The sequence below is a fragment of the Haliotis cracherodii genome, unplaced genomic scaffold (assembly GCF_022045235.1).
Source record: "Haliotis cracherodii isolate W230 unplaced genomic scaffold, xgHalCrac1.p SCAF_7, whole genome shotgun sequence".
NCBI classification, from domain to species: Eukaryota; Metazoa; Mollusca; class Gastropoda; order Lepetellida; family Haliotidae; genus Haliotis; species Haliotis cracherodii.
This window is the reverse complement of record NW_027266330.1, coordinates 20,130,481-20,149,437: the sequence shown is the minus strand read 5'-3', so window position 1 is coordinate 20,149,437 and position 18,957 is coordinate 20,130,481.

The window sequence follows — 18,957 nt, the reverse complement described above, 5'->3', positions numbered from 1 at the left end:
AGACAGCGAGAGACATTCGTAAAGGGACAGCGACCGATTCGTAGACAGACAGCAAGAGACATTCGTAAAGGGACAGCGAGAGATTCGTAGACAGACAGCGAGAGACATTCGTAAAGGGACAGCGACCGATTCGTAGACAGACAGCGAGAGACATTTGTAAAGGGACAGCGAGAGATTCGTAGACAGACAGCAAGAGACATTTGTAAAGGGACAGCGAGAGATTCGTAGACAGACAGCGAGAGACATTCGTAAAGGGATAGCGAGAGATTCGTAGACAGACAGAGAGAGACATTCGTAAAGGGACAGCGAGAGATTCGTAGACAGACAGCGAGAGACATTCGTAAAGGGACAGCGAGAGATTCGTAGACAGACGGCGAGAGACATTCGTAAAGGGACAGCGAGAGATTCGTAGACAGACGGCGAGAGACATTCGTAAAGGGACAGCGAGAGATTCGTAGAGAGACAGCGAGAGACATTCTTAAAGGGACAGCGAGAGATATACATTCATGTACAGCGATACATACAGACTGCGTCTCTAACTGTGGCACGCCTATAACTGTGACGCGCCCAAGACTGTAAGGCGTCTGCGACAGTGACACATCTGTAACTGTAACAGACCTGAGACTCTAGCGCGTCTATTATTGTGACGCACCCGTAACTGTAACGCGTCTGTGATTGTGACGCATCAGTAATTGTGACCAACATTCGAAACTCAATGCACTTGTTGAGAATATGTACTACGTAAACAAACCCGCATTACGAACTGCTATTTTGTCTATTTAAAATGAGTATTATGACTTATAATTGGATTAAAATGTACAAATGCGATGGCAATACAGCAGAACTCACTTCTACGAACATCGCAAAACTAGGTCGTGGGGTCATTAATATTCATGAGTTATTCCTTTTATGGAACTAGTTCTCTGAAACGTTTGAGGCTTGTATCATGTCCGAGATCAATTCAAGTGTAGACATATTTTCAGGCTTATATCGCCACCAAAACTTATGATTAGATTGATGTGTTATACTGGAAAAAGTAGAATGAGTGGTATTGCCTCTGTAAATTTAATTTGAAGTAGATCTAAGTTTCTTGCTTTGTAACTATTTTGGTAAATCTAGTGTCGTCAGCTATGATGGCGTTATTCAAACTTCAAAGACTTTTGTGCCTTTCGTGGAATTAACGTCACACGAAATGATTTATAAAGATATTTCCCATGAATATTACAAAATGAGAATGATATATAATGTCACATACCCATGCAAAGTAATGACAAATGTGAGTCCACTAGCCCAAATGACTTCGTCAACCCAATGAAACCCAGCGATTTACAAACGTGGGCCCACCTGTTTTGATCACTATAACACGGGAACAATGTGGGCCCACATTTTAGAAAATTGTTATAAGTAAGCCAAGCTATTGAAGCTTAGCGATTTTTTAATGTAGTCCCTCCTGTTGCAATCACTATGACGGAGGAACGTCTACCCACTAGGCGATATACAAATGTGGGCCCACTTGTTTCGATCACCATATATGACGGGAACAATGTGGGCCCACATTTGATAAAATGATTATCAATATTTAAGTAGAATTTCGCGATTAATAAATGTGGTCCCTCCTGTTGCAATCAATATGACGGAAGAACGTCTGCCCACATTTAGGAATTGATTATCAGAACTAACGAAACAACCTAACGAAGCTAGGCGATATACAAATGTGGGCCCACTTGTTTCGATCACCATAGATGACGTGAAATATGTGGGCCCACATTTTAGAAAATGGTTATCAGCACTAAACCAACCTTAGAAGATGTACGGATGGAAACATAAATATATAATGCATTCAAACATTTAATTAAGAATACGTTTTACCTTAGGGATAAGTCGGGCAATAAATAGCTGGACCAAAAACGTACAGCGTGGGTTACACTAGATAAGTAAAGATATATAAGTCACTCACTCACTCATCCATAACGGCCACTTCAGTGTCAAGTTGATAGATCGTCTTCCCGGAGAGCATTCGCGTCATACAAAAAGACATTAAAGATGGTTCTTGTTGTTACCCTGGCGCTCGAATTACATTGAACGCAACTTTAAAGTCCATATCGCTTCCTCAACGCTGAATTATATGTCCATGTATTTCGTTTTTAACCAAGTCATTATCACCATGTATAAATACCGTCTCTCTTTATGCATACGCCGATCGTGTATTCGCTTATTTAAATGAAGGACAAAACCACTGGAAACAAGTATTAATTCTTAATGAGCCTCTGTCTCATTTTCAGCAAAGCATTTCTATTTTATAAGGCTACGTTTTTGTCTTACTTTCCTATAAAGATCACTGTAACATTCAAGCTGGTTTCAAAGGATATTTTTAAGTATATTTTTTAGTACATTTGTCATATATATTTACTCCAGAATAATAAAAGAAAACATAAGAATTTAATCTTTTCGATGTTTCTGATGACGTTAATCTATGATTGCTGGGGCATGGTAAGTTCCATACAACTTGTATCCGATTTCGTTACAGACGAATACATAATCACAACGAACACATGATTGTTACATGTAGGAATTTCACCTTGACACAGAATAATGCTTGATTCTGATTGGTCAAAAGAACATAAAAATCAGGCATCTAATTCTTTTGCACACAAAAACATGCGTGTGAATTCATCGATCTATCGATGACCTATATATTGATGCATATACAGAAGATAAACTATTACACTGCACATGTCACAACAACTGAAAATATATTTCAGATTATACACAATTAAGTAAATAACACTAAACAATGTCACAAAAATTAGGGGGCTCCCATATGGCGCAGGGATGGCCAGTCTGCAACAAAAAATGGCGGTATTCAGACATACTTGAGGGTAGTTCCATTGGCAATGGTTGCGCCAGAAGGATCATTTTCATGAAAATGTTTTTTCGGAATATGTGTTATTGTTGGGGAGTTATTTTTAACCAATCCAGATATAGGTGATGCATCGTGTCCCAATTATTTAGATAGATGATGTCAACCACTGGATTGTCTGGTCGAGACTCGATTATTTACAGACCATAGTCATATAACTGAAACATTTTTGGTGCGGCGTTAAACAACAAACAAACAAACTAAATAATCAAATCGATTAAATATAAGAAATATACCCTTGACCGGACAATAAGTTCGACACAACCTAGAATTCGACACAGCGGCGCCTATCTGTCCATTTACCTGTACACATAACTGGATAATAGCTGCAGCAAAACGGACAATCTGCTTGTATGACCATTTGATTTGTGTGACAATAAAATTAATTGATACCATACCTTTGCCGTACAGTCAATAACAGTGCACTCAGGCAGCAGATCTTCCGGGACAATTTAATCATGTTTATTGCTACATGCATGAGCATGAGGATGAGGATGAGGATGTAGTTAATGCACTCCAGCATCCACGACGCCCGGACGCTATGCATGATAGTAACGTTAGGTGTAACACGAACTACATTTCCTTGCATTACAATGACGATCGGTTTAACTAAACCCCTTCAGGTACTTATCACATTGGGTACACTACTTTTCTAAATAAATTTCCCCTTGATGGTGACGCTGATGCTCGCAATCAGACGTCTGTTACCCAATTCGTGTTGACCCTTTTCTCGGAAATGAATGATGGTACTTGTTGTTACCCTGCCTTCATTGAATTATTTGTCTAATTTGTAGAAATGTTAGTGGTACGAGATATGTCGCAGGTACACGTGAGGTGGGGTGAGGGTTTAATGCTGCTTCTGTTTATTGCACTAATATAGCGACGTGCATGAACGTGTGTGTGGCTGCTTGTACTAGTCCGGACCACAGCCGATTTTATAGAGCTAGCACACTGAGATACCATGCCTCAGGTTCACGTGAATACCCCATCTTGACTCCGAGCCCACCAGTCCTTGTTTTATCCTCTTAAAGCCAGACAGGGTAACAATAAGTACCTGATTTTGACGTCTTTTGGTATGACGCGGCCGGGGATCGAATCCCGGACCTTTCGCTCTCCGGGCGGACGCTCCACCACTGGGCCATGGAGTTAGTCCGGTAGCAGTACGTACGTATGCGATATGTATCTAGTCGATCCTTAGACGGGTTTTGAAAACAATACATCCGCGTCACGGTGGCAGGCACCACGCATTATATTCGGCTTCATGTCATATACACGTGAGGACTAAACCTCAGATCATTAGCTCAAAGTGAGTGATTTGAAAACAGTGAAAATCAGAATGAAGTAGATTCTATACGAATACCCCATCCACCGCCTGTCACCTTTGCTTCAAAAGTGGGGAATGAGATCTCTGTTCATATGATTAGCCAGTTTGGGTTTTTACGCTTTAAAACCCTTAGGATTCGTTAACAGATTTGTAATATAATAACAAACTTGATAATGTCAAGTTGAGAAGCCTTTGTTCGAATGACCGGGCAATTAGTGCAATTATCGTCAGAACTACCCCCTTGCTCCACCGAAAACTCCTGAGAGAAATTGCTAAGTATAAAAGCATTGTTCATAAATAATTTAATCTTGAAATCATGATTGAGTTCTCAACTTAAAACACTGAAGGAATCCACAGAACTAATTATCGACTCAAGATGTAGGCAGTGTGACCCAACATTCAGCTTAAACTTCATGTGATTAATTATTCAAAGTTATCTATACAACGCCTCTGTATCATCAACCTTTCATGACAGCCTACTTCATCAGTACTGATAAACGCCCCGTGAAGATCCGGGTTAGAATTTGTCTTCCGAATCCCATGCTTGTCGTTCGGGGCGACTGGCACCGGGTGGCCAGGCTCGCTGATATGGTTGATGCATGCCATCGTTTCCCAGTTGCGTAGATCGATGCTTATGATGTCAATCACTGGATTGTATGGTCCAAACTCGATTATTTACAGACCGCCGTCATATAGTTGGAATATTGATGAGTGCGGCGTTCAACAACAATCAATCGATAATTATGAACAATTACTTTCAGATCATGTCCACCGCACGATAAGAACAATTTGTAAACACCGTCACGTTGATTGTGTCGGCCATTTTGAGCAGTCCCCTACCCAGAGTTCCTTGCGGTCAACGTAGCCTCAGGCCAGCGAGATGTAACTATTCGTTACATCTTACACAATCCATTCAACAAATTACGTCTTTTGATATATTATTGTATATTTGAAAAGTAGACACATTTAGATGAACAAATGTCATGTAATGGTTAACTTTCATTGAGAAAATATCCTAAAACGTGAAAAACTACTTCCATTAGCGTAATATCCTTTGTTTACATTTTTGTACGGTTCCACGCGCCATTGAAGCCCTGTGGATAGCTATAGCGATATGGTCACTTTGGTGGAAAAAGATATATTATTATACTCCCACTCTGATATCAGAATAAAGAAGAGAAAGGTCCGGTCTCGTGGTAAACAAATGTTTGTTTGTTTGTTTGTTTGTTTTGTTTGTCAGAACCATATCGGTGGGTTTCACCAAAGTGGTAATATTTATTTGTTTGTTTGTTGTTTAACGCCGCACTCAGCAATATTCCAGCTATATGACGGCGATCTGTAAAACAATCGAGTTTGGACCAATCGAGATTGAGATCATAAGCATCGATCCACGCAATTGGGATATGATGACATGCATCAACCAAGTCAGCGAGCCTGACCACCCGATCCCGGTAGTTGCCTCTTACGACAAGCATAGTCGTCTTTTACGGTATTATAATAATTAATATTTGAACCTGTCGTTTGTGATAAAATTGTGTATTTGTGTGGATATTTTGAATATATACACGTTTATAGTGCCTCCGGTTTGGAGGGTCGATTTGATTTCGCGATACATCTGGTGGATTGAATAAAAAGTTCTGAGCCTCTGTGACAAGTCAATACAATAAGTAGGGGTCTGTGACCTTTGGAAAATTGACAAACTTGACAGAGTGCACAGATCAAGGCTTAACACCAGTAGCCTTCCGTGTAGATATGTGTACAGCGTCAGGGAAGGGTGCTCCTTCCTATGCAAATGTAAAGCAGATTTTCAGCGCAGTAGGTTAACTATCAAGGAGAAGCTTGACGACGACTCCTGTCCAGGAAGGCCTGTGACGTCAGCAACACCAGGAAGGATCCAGAGAATCCACGATATGGTGATTTTTGGTCAAGTAGGCAATAAATTCCATTATCCCAGAAACTTTGGCTATAGAGAAAGTTTCAGTGTGTTGGGTTTCAAAACTTCTGAGATCTGATAAAAAACGCACCAGGCATAACATGTCTCATGATAATCTAGCTCTGTTTGAAGCTGATCAAGAAAGGTTCTTGCAACGATTTGTGATTATCGATGAAACCTGGGTTCACCACTTCCAGCCAAACAATAATCACAACAGTGGAAGCATACATCACCAGCACCAAAGAAGGCAAAGCCTGTGTTATAAGCTAGAAAGGTAATGGTATCTTTGTTTTGGAGTGGCGAGGGTGTCATCTTGGTGCACTATCTTCCACAAGAGGCCAGAACATAAACGGAGCATATTATGCTGCACGTTTGAGGCAATTACAGGATGAAATGAAGACTAAGAGACGTGGGAAGCTGAGAAAATGATGCTCTTCCACCATGACAATGCGCCAGTGCATAAATCTGCCATTGCCATGGCTACAATCCACGAGTGTGGCTTTGAACTCATTCAGCACCCAGCATTTTCTTCTGATATGGCTTTTCAAATTTCCATCTGTTTCTAAACATAAAGAAAGCTCTATCCAGATCCCATTTCGACTCGAACGATGACATCATGGCAGCTGTGGAGAACTTTTTCGACAACCGAGAGAAGGATTTGTACGAAACTTGGTCTAATCTTCGACGTGAGGCTGGGGCGGGGCGGGGCGGGGCGGTAGCCCAGTGGTTAAAGCGTCAGTTCGTCACATCGAAACATGCGTACAATGTGTGAAGCTCATTTACCGGTGCCCCCGCCGTGATATTGGTGGAATTTTGCTAAAAGCGGGGTAAACCATACTCACTCACTCTATCTGAGGCTCAGAAACTCTTGATCAACTTTTGTTGTGTCGAAATCTCCAAATCTCTCTCGCTCTCTCGCTATATCTCACTCTCTGTCTCTTAGTCACTTGCTCTATCTCTAACTCCCACCCCTCTCACTCAAGCTCTAGCTCTCTTTCTCTCTCTCTCTCTCACTATCTTTCTCTAGCTTTCTGTCTCTGTCGCTCTCTCTTCAGCGCTCTTTCTCTTTCTTTCCCTCTCTCTCCTCTCTATCTCTCTCTTTCTCTCTCTTATCAAGTTGAACCTTTTTAAACTGGACCACAAACATGAAATAGAAAAGCATCCTCCCGTCATATTAAAGACATGAAACCAATGAGAGCATATGCTATTCAAAGGTTATATAACTACTACTACTAATATTACAGCTATCGGTATTTCATACAGAGTGTGTTTGTTCCTCTTAACGATGTGACGCTTATCACAATCGATTATTTCTTGAGAATCAACCAGCAAAGGATTGATGCATTTCTACGTGTTTGGATATTTGTACATACAAACAGGTATATAACGCCGCCTGAGAGGTACATATTTAGGATACACCATAACAACATGATACTCCTCTTGTATGTCATCAGTGCTAAAAGGAAAAATGACTCGATTTACCAAGACTATCTTTGGATTTGTCTATCTTCTCTTCTCAATCAATAGAGAATGTTAACTCAACCGAAAACGTGTTAGAGCCACTCTGTATTGAACTACAGCTATAATTCAGATATCTTTCCACAGTTGAGTGAGTGAGTGAGTTGAGTTTAACGCCGCTTTAAACAGTATTCCAGTTATATCACGGTGTGTCAGCTTAATGTGGGAGGAAAGCTCGAAGTGATGCAGGTTTCAGACGTTTACCACTTTGGTAAAACCCACGAGCACGGGTATGTGCTGACAAACCTAGAAACATAATCGGGGCGAACCGGGATTCGAACCCACAATCATAGGTTTCTGGCGTACCCAAGGGACGCAACTCTGCACAGCGAATCGCGGCGCCTTAGACGACTGGGCCACCCGTGCCCCCCTTCCACGGTTGAAGAATGTTTCATATTTACACATTGCCGTGTTTCACTGATATTAACTGGTTTCTCCACATCTTTGTATGGATAACTATTACTCTTTGCCTAAATTCCCTTACGAGTCCAGTCATGTCTATTATTTCCTGTGCCAACCATACAGAACAATATGACAGCGGACTGTCGCGTTTGGACGAAACAAACCAGGGATTGATATTATGAGCAACGAGTACGATAACACGCAAATCAACGAGCCTTACGACAGATAGTTTGCAAAGGCCTTTATATTCAGAGCCGGAGCCGGAGACCTCGCGGGGATTATATTCTCTGTTTGTAACAGTGCATTGGCTGCATCATGTTATTAGAGTACATCTGTAACTGGAATATGAGCGTCTGCATGTTCGTGCAAGATTTCTGATCCCAGAACCGACTTCAAACGAATTTGACAAACTGAACATTTTCCCACGGAACCCAAAGTCTCCACGGAGGTAAAAAGTATCTTCGATGGGATAAAATGGTCCTAGGTTGTAAATAATTCACACAGTCTAGCTGATTTTCTGGGCGATGTCAACACTCACTCAACCTCCAACCATTCTGTTTCAGAAACTCTTAATTAGTTTGAGTTCATAAATCAATAAAATGACAGAATTACACAGCAGAGATGATGTTTTATTACTTGCCCGTGAAGAGATCATCTGTTTAATGAACATACCAAAGCGCGTGCTTATGTACTGCGGGAACAAGTTACACTCACAAACATTGAAAGCTTTCAACATCTCTTGGCTTATTCAACGTCATATATTGCGTGTGGCGATGATAGACAACTGAGAGGAGCTAATGCACACTCGATGACCCCAGCAACCTTGTTGCTAGGCTAACGTCACATGGCATTGTTTCGCCGGTGGATCTTGCAACAAAATTCTACCAATTACGTCATCGGGTATTGTGACGTGATTGTAAACTTTGTGGTGCAAATGCCATGTCAGCCTAGCAAAAAGGTTAGTGGGTTCATTGAGTGTGCATAAGCTCCTCTCTGTGATGTATCATCGCCACACGCAATGTCGGTGAATAAGCCAAGCGATGCTGAGAGCTTTCTGTTGCTGAAAATTGCTGAGGGCGACGTTAAGCAACAAACAAACAAACAACTAACCGATCGCGAATGGTGTAATGAATCTGTAACGGTTTACCGCTGCGGGTGCAGGGATGCGAAGCACGTGACGACACATATGCAATCGTAACTCAATTATTTAAAAAAACAAATACACTTACCTCTTTAAGAAACCTTCAAAGAATATGCCGTTAAATAGAATCACTGACCGAATGAATTCAATGCTTAAAGAGATGATTTTTTTTCTGTCACATCAAAGCTATGAGGTGCATGTACGCATATTTGTGAGTCATTTCAGCCGTATAACCCCAAGCTTCTATAGTTGTGCTACAACGCTCAGGGCCTACCAATGCACGGCAAAATAAACGTTTCAATGCCTACATGAAATAGGGATGTTTGAGGGCTAACTGATTTGGTGACATGGCCAATGGTAATGATTTTTTTTTAAAAAGGAAATCATATTCTTTTTGTGACGTGTGTCGGAGGACATCGAGGCATCGGGATTAGTCATCCCGTGCGTTGACGTCTTATATTGAGAAAGAGCACCTCTTATTCGCTTCATACACTTATGAACGACAATTTCGCGGTCATGTGACCGACCTCTCGTCCAACGGAAAAGCTGTATATCGTTTAAACTTCAAATTAAAAAAATATATTCAAATGTACCCCAATGTTCTTATCAACTCCCCTATCCCTCCTTAAATCTCACCGTGGGTGGTCCCTAGAATCCTTGTGAGATCTACACAACTAGACGAGATTGTGGTCTCCGTGCGTGACAAGGCTGATTGTGAGGGCAGTTGGATAGCCTAGTGGTTAAAGCGTTCACTCTTCAAGAAGGCCCGGGTTCGATTCCCCACATGGGTACGCTCTGTGAGCCCATTTCTTGTGTCCCCGACGTTATATACCTGGAATATTGCTAAAAGCGGCATAAAACCATACTCACTCTTTCAGACATTAGCGTGTACGTGAATAGGTTGAGTGTGTTGTCACCAAACCCAACTCACTCACTCACTCACGACTGTGTGTCATCGCAGCCTGAGGGGGTGGAACGTCTCATAATATGAATCACCGGGTTGCCTGGTCCAGTGTCAGTTAGTTACAGACCGCCGTTATAAAACTGGACTCTTGCTGACTGTGTAAAACTGCATCCACTGCAATATTGTTCATGGATAGATTCCTGAAGACCTATTCCAGGAAACGAGGCTACAATGAAGTGATTCCATAATTTACGAAGCGTCGCGGTTCTACTCCATTCATTTTTAATTTCCCGTAAGCATTACTCACAGTCGGATAAAACTTTGCTGTGATTATATATCGCCGTAGCTTTGTCGATTTGCCACCTCTTCTTGTTGGCGGTAGACGCGGTATTGCACAGTGGAAACGAATAACGTATATCATGGGACATCCTTAACACGCTGTTCTTGACCTTTGTGTGTGATAAAACAATATGTAGAATCCGAACCAGGCTGCCTGTGTTTCTTTCTAATGAAAGCGGGGCGGTGGGATAGCCAACTGGTTAAAGCGTACTCTCGTCACGCCGAAGACCCGGGTTCGATTTCTCACATGGGTAAAATGTGTGAAGCGCATTTCTGGTTTTCCCCGACGTAATATTGCAGGAATATTGCTAAAAGCGGCGTAAAACCATTCTCACTCACTCACTCACTCACTCACTCACTCTGATCAAAGGCAAACACAATGATAATCATTACAAAACAATTGAATGTTGTGTCACGTTCATCCAATGAGCTTTCCGAAACCTCCTTACAATCAGAGAAAGGCAGCGTCCTACATTACGTCCGATTTTTTTTTTTGACGTCTAAGTATACATAGCTGTTATATATGTCTGGCAGTTGATGACAGAATAAACCTTAATAAACCTTTTCAATCCGAATGATTTTTATTGTTTAATATTGTCTGGAAAAGCCACGTCATCTGCTACCACCCCGGGGGTCAAGGGGATAGAACGTCTTGACGGAGAGGAGCGGAAGGTCGGTGGCGCCATTCTCGGCCCTCGACATTAAGAGGACAAAACTAAGGACACGTTGACTCTGGGTCAGCATGCTGTTGGGTATCAATGTTAAATTAGTTCAGGCACACACACACACACACACACACACACACACACACACACACACACACACACACACACACACACACACACACACACACACACACACACACACACACACACGCACGCACGTACGCACGTACACACGCACACATGCACACACACACGCACGCACGCACGCACGCACGCACGCACGCACGCACGCACGCACGCACGCACACTCGCATATGAGCGCAATAATCTTGAACCCAACGCTAAACACAATTTCCCCTCATCTCACAGAGTAATTAATGTTTTTTTCACGCACACGCGCATATGAGCGCAATAATCTTGAACCCAACGCTAAACCCAATTTCACCTCATCTCAAAGAGTAATTAATGTTTTTTTTCAGAAATAAGATACACAACTACATATCAACTTTTCACAAGTGTCCAGCGACTAGATGATGGTTTGTAATGTGATAGTCACGTGAACTAGCGAACTAGTGAATCCAGTATGGATTCCTCTGAATGCTAGCCGAGATGGCACTTGGGACGGAGGTGAGCCGATTGGATTGTTCCGTACACGTTACTACGAGACTCTGGAGAAAGGAATTTAAAGTATTCGTTACTAGGCTCCTACTCATCAAACGCGGACATATTTCTATGGGATGTTGTGTTATATAACACATACGGGCCGGAAATTTGGCTTCAACGTTATACAATTGAGTGTCAGCGGTCACACCTGATTGCAGAATGCGAAATTGTTGAACGCAGTGGGCAGCCATGTCCAGTCCAAAGTGACTGGCAGTGGCGATTCCTGGCAATCTTTGATATCGGCATGGATCGATAAAGCTAACCTCATTAAGTGACATTGGGAGAAAGGACAGACGCAATTGGAAGCTCCTCGTGACACTCAGCGCACTTTGGTCTCCGATCAGCTGTTAGATGCTACGGCGATTGCCGGAGTGTAATGGCATAGAGAAAATAACATGCAAAGTAGTATTTCATCCATATATCTTATCCTTACTTTGTATTACACAAGCTCGAAGGGAAGATGAAGACATGTTTCAGTTTGGGGATTTCGTTACATTATGGTGCAAGTTTGTCTCAACCAATGTGACCTGACATCCTCCATGTTTCAAAGTCCACATTGTGACATCCTCCATGTTTCAAAGTCCACATTGTGACATCCTCTATTTTTCAAAGTCCACATTATGACATACTCCATGTTTCAAAGTCCACATTGTGACATCCTCCATGTTTCAGGGTCCATATTCTGACATCCTCCATATTTCAAAGTCCACATTGTGACATCCTCCATGTTTCAAAGTCCACATTGTGACATCCTCCATGTTTCAGGGTCCATATTCTGACATCCTCCATGTTTCAAAGTCCACATTGTGACATCCTCCATGTTTCAAAGTCCTCATTGTGACATCCTCCATGTTTCAAAGTCCACATTGTGACATCCTCCATGTTTCAGGGTCCATATTCTGACATCCTCCATGTTTCAAAGTCCACATTCTGACATCCTCCATGTTTCAATGTTCACATTCTGACATCCTCCATGTTTTAAAGTCCACTTTATGACATCCCCCATGTCTCAATGTTCACATTCTGACATCCTCCATTTTTTAAAGTCCACTTTATGACATCCTCCATGTCTCAATGTTCACATTCTGACATCCTCCATGTCTCAATGATCATATTGTGACATCCTCCATGTTTTAAAGTCCACATTGTGATATCCCCCATGTTTCAAAGTCCACATTGTGACATCCTCCATGTTTCAAAGTCCACATTATGACATCCTCCATGTTTTAAAGTCCACATTGTGACATCCTCCATGTTTCAGGGTCCACATTGTGACATCCTCCATGTTTTAAAGTCCACATTGTGACATCCTCCATGTTTTAAAGTCCTCATTATGACATCCTCCATGTTTTAAAGTCCACATTGTGACATCCTCCATGTTTTAAAGTCCACACTGTTACATCCTCCATGTTTTAAAGTCCACATTGTGACATCCTCCATGTTTCAAAGTCCACATTATGACATCCTCCATGTTTTAAAGTCCACATTGTGACATCCTCCATGTTTCAAAGTCCTCATTGTGACATCCTCGATGTTTCAAAGTCCACATTGTGACATCCTCCATGTTTTAAAGTCCACATTGTGACATCCTCCATGTTTCAAAGTCCTCATTGTAATAAGACACCGATTGTACACTTACAACAGATAATTTCATAATAATCCACACATTGAGCTCGTGTTTTGAATCCACATGTATATGATGAACAACGAACTCCGAGAAACATACTCACCCGATAGTTATACAAACAATTTAGAACATCAAAGGATACAATAGTTGACCGCCTCCGTGGTCTAGTGGTAGAGCTTCCATCCGGACAGAAGAAGATCCGGGGTTCGATCCGCGTCATACCAAAAGAGGTTGAAAGATGGTACTTGTTGTTGCCCTGCCTGGCGCTCGGCATTGAGGGCTAAAACAAGGACTGGTTGGCACTGGTGTCCGTGTTGGGTATTCATGTTAAACTGCGGCATGCTATCTCAGTGGGCTAGCACAATAAATCGGCATCAGTCCGGACTAGTACAAGCAGCCACTCTCACACGTGCATGCACGTCGCTATATAAGTGCAAAAGTCTTGGGCGCGACGTTAAACCCCATTTCACCACATCCCACCCCGACACAATATTTACATGGCGATATGTATTTCTATTTTAGATGACGGTTAACGTACACTCGCTGTACCGTATGTATGAAAAAGAAATCAATTTTTCACAATAAAACCACAGGGAACAAGAGACTCTAAGCTATGCCCCTTGTACCAGCACTGAGTGAAGGTGTCTATTGCCCGTTCTTTCGTTGTTATTGACGTTAGCCATCTAACAATGTGCATGATAAATCCTGGGTACAATGTGTGAAGCCCATTTCTGGTGTTCCCCGCCGTGATATTGCTGGGATATTGCTAAAAAAGGCGTAAAACCATACTCACTCACTCACTTACTCATGATAAATCCTCGGGAGCAAATAGCAGATTTACTGATAGGTTTTTACTGAGGTTTTTTCACCGATCCTAGTCTGATGTTGTTATGCTTTTGTATCAATATCTGAGTTTAATTCAGAGAAATTTAACAATTAGACTTCGTTTTCATTGATTTTCTTTGAAATCTACTAAGTATGCATTGATCTTTACATGTTGACAATGTTTTGTGCACCTTCTTTCGGCACCTTCTTTCCGCACCTTATTTTAGCACCTACTTTTGTCACCTTCTTTTTATGCACCTTCTTTTGGCGCAATGTTTATGCACCTTCTTTCAGCACCTACTTTTGGCACCTTCTTTTGGGACAATGTTTATGCACCTTCTTTCAGCACCTTCTTTGGCACCTTCTTTTGGGACAATGTTTATGCACCTTCTTTCAGCACCTTCTTTTGGCACCTTCTTTTTACGCACCTTCTTTTGGAACAATTTTTTATGCACCTTCTCTCGGCACCTTCTTTTGTCATATTCTTTCGGCACCATCTTCTGGCACAATGTTTTATGCAACTTCTTTCGACACCTTCTGTCGGTACCTTCTTTCGGCACCTTCCTTTGTCACCTTCTTTCGTCACCTTTTTTGTCATCTTTTTTGTCACCTTCTTCTAGTACCTTCTTTCGTCACATTCTTTTGTCGCCTTTTTATGACACAATGTTTTATGCACCTTCTTTCGGCACCTTCTTTTGGTACCTTCTTTCGTCACATTCTTTTGACACAATGTTTTATTCACCTTCTTTTGTCACCTCTCGGCACATTCGTTTGGAACCTTTTTCTGGCACAACGTGTTATGCACCTTTTTTCGGCACCCTCTTCAAGTTTCAAAGAAAAGATGTGAGGTAAAACTCCAAAATAAACCCAATATGTAAACACCCTAACGAAGACTTGTCTACATTGTACTTTGTGTGTGCTTATGAAATGTTCGCAGTCTCTAGGTCACTTGGATAACGACAACAATCTCCAACCTTGAGTTGTAAACTGGATCATATTTCTGAGCCAGATATATCTCGTGCGAACTATTAGACAAATCTGCCAGTCAGCAAAACGGTCAATTAAAATATCACAATTTGGTCACGAATTATATGGTATCAAGTGATGTTGTGATGGACCTCTCACGTTACCTTCTTAGGATGATAGGACGTCGGTTCCAGGTAGAGTCACATTGAAATGCAACGTGACTCCCGAGACGTGATTTACAGATCTCGCGAGTTTTCGTTTCAAGCACCACCATGACGCTTGTCCTGCTATCGTGTCAAACCTCTTTTCATTTTATTCCAATATTGTTATATGAATATTGATTTTGCTCATGACCTTGGCAAGTGTAAGGTCAACGATCTTTGCCAGCTTTGTTTACGTCTTGTTACCTGGGCCGCCACTGTGTAGAATTTCTCAGCTGATCTCAATATATATAGCACACACAGTCAGCCTCGCAAACAGCTTCACACCTTTGACAGAGAGGCGTTTAAACAGTGTTTCAGTTGAATCACTCCGGGCTTATGGAATAACAGTTTAGAGAGGATACAGAACGTAGACAGTTAAAACTAGGTTTGGTGATGTCCAACAAAGAATCATAATCGGAACGAAACTGGGATTCAAACTCACGATGAACATCCGAATTTGTTAGAATGCGTGTATGCGTGATATGCTATATGATAACGTTATTGCAATCGCCCTTGGATCTGACAACCTGTTGATTGGCAACCTTTGTGATCATTAACATCTGGATGTAAAGTGAGTGAGTGAGTATGATTTTACGCCGCTTTTAGCAATATTCAAGCAATATCACGGCGGAGGACACCAGAAATGGGCTTCACACATTGTACCCATGTCGGGAATCGAACCCGGGTCTTTGGCGTGACGAGCGAACGCTTTAACCACCAGGCTACCCGACCGCCCCTCTGGGTGTAAAGATAAACGAGACAGTTAATACTGTTTTTGTGTGTCACTCAATCCCTAGGTGTTGAAATGTTTCGTTTTTGTAGTTTTACTCCGCACTCAACAATATTCCGGCTATTTGGTGGCGGTCTGTAAAAAGTGTAGTCCAATCCACTGATAGAGAATCCATCTACGCAATTTGGATACGATGACATGCATCAACCAGGTCAGCTAGCCTGACCACCCGATCCCGTTAGTCGCCTCTTCCGACAAGAATGAGTTGAAATGTGATCATGGTATTATAGATTCTGTCATCGCTGTTCCTCTCTTTTTTCTTTGTAGAATTTAAATTTAACACTGGCTGAAGCTGGACCCAAAATGCTTCTTAAAGAGTTCATTTGTTTTGTAATTAACACGTAAACAAATTCAAATTTCAATTAAGTATAAGTATAGCAAGTATTGTGTTCTTTGCTCAGATGATCGTGCAATGTTTGGTCATATTCATTCCAAATTACTTATATACAACAGTGTGAAAGGGTAAGACAATGTGACTCCACTATGCACCAAAACTGGCTTTCAGATCGTAAGAGGCTAAGATGCAACAGTGTCTTTCTTGTCTTCAGATGTCTGTCTGGTGATGCTCCAAAATATTTGTGTGACCTGCTTTCCAGATACTCTCCATACAGATTTCTGAAATCTGAATCTGAACCCCTTCTGACTCTTCCATCAACCAAAACTGTGAACTATGTCCATCTATCTTTCTTTTTCCCCGCCGCCACAGGAGGAAATAATTTCCCTCTGCAGTTGAGAAAGCCTCCAAGCTTATCACTCTTCCAGTCTCGCCTAAACGCTCCTCTGGTCCTTATCAACTTTCAAGATTAACTCTTTTGACTGCCATTGTGCGCTTGAGCATGCATTATGGGTGGAGTAATGCGCAGTAGAAGATGACTATTATTATCATCTGGAAAGGTGCCGGTCAGTATGATAGTTACCATCTCTGGGTTTATCACCCATTGCTCATTTTACAAATGCTATCAGTATTTAATAGCTAATGATGTCAAAGAAAAATAGAACTGGAAGATGGAATTGGAAGGTGGAAGTGGGTGTCATCAGAGAGATATCTCTGAGTCGTCGAACCGGTAACTAAGACTGTATCCACCCACGCGAGGTAAGATGAAGGTCCAGACATATTTGTACACAGGGCTCTCTGTGATGGCGGCAGGAAGGTGTTCATGTCCTGATGTGTGTCTGAGGAGCCGCTACCTGATCAGCGGAACTATATATACATCATCATCAACCCCATCTCGAAGGAAATATCGGTCGAATGTCAATACAACAGGAACGATGAATGCATTATTCATCCACATATTGGAAAGAAAGTCTTGATATTTTCATGTTTCTAACTGATATTGATAACGATAAGTGATATTCATCTTAAACTGTTATGATAAAGAGACCGACCATTCATTATTCTGCGGGGATTGGGTGTGTGTGGCGGGGGTTGGGTAGGGTGGTGTTGAATGGCATGATATTTGGAGACAGGGTAAATTTTCGACCGCTGAATCAGAACGTTCAAATGAATTTTCTCTGAGCCGAACAATTATAGTTTTCACGACCCGTTTTGACAGAACGTCCAGCAAGCGAAGCGACTATTTTCCATTGTTTCCGAGGACATCTTAAGACAAGATTAGAAGATAAATCGCAGGTCTCCCTAGAATATCAAATTCCATTTTAATAAATATGACATGACGATAATGTCAAGTGTCCATCTACCCATTTGTACTTTTACTCTGATCGAACGAAGACCGGACTTGATGTCTTCGCATTCAATTCAATGCAATGAATTGGTTTATTTACGAAAGGCCATTGGCCCATATACAAGTGGGTTTCATGGACATACAGTTATATTAACAAATATTGTAGTATACGGAGTATCAAGACAACAACAACTGACGTAACATGAAAGCATGACGAATGTATAAAGAAACATGTTTGCAAGATAACACGCGAAAAAGTGAAAAACACGTGCACCACGGACAACTGCAAATGCACGTGCGGGTAAGGGTATAAAACGATTGCAACGGCAAGTCAGACATTCACAGTGATAAAAAAACACAAAAGAAATGCCACGACTCACAGTCGAACAACGTGAACGACCCTTGGGTATGGTACAGATGGGAGCCACCCACGCCCATATTGCACGAACCTTCGGTTGCTGACGTGTTGATACAACTTGATACAACGTTACAGACAGACAAGGCGGACCGCTGACATGCCAAGAACAGGCAGACCCAGGGTGACCACGCCCCATGATGACCGGTACTTGCGTACCTTGCACCTCCGAAATCGCATCTTGAAAGTGACGTAATCGGCGAGAAATACCTTAGGTCACAGGGTTAGTCAACAGACAGTGGCCAGGAGACTCAGGGCTCATGGAATCAGGGCTTTTAGACCATACAGAGGACAGCTATTGACAGCGCAACATCATTGTCTGCAATTGAGATGAGCCCGGACTGTACGACGTTGGCAACGACGTGACTGGCAGAGGGTTGTCTTCACTGACGAAAGTCGATTCTGTATGTTTACAACGTGTTTACCGCCGAAGGGGTGAACGACCGGCGGCGTGTTGCGTGCAGGAGGTCGTACCATGTGGTGGAGGGAGTGTCATGGTGTGGGGAGGGATCTGTGGGCAGGAGAGGACACCGTTGGTCATCGTTGACGGAAACTTGACAGCTGAGCGTTACATGGATAACATTCTTCGTCCAGTTGTCCTACCATTTCTCCAACAGCAGCCACGTGGTGTCATTTATCA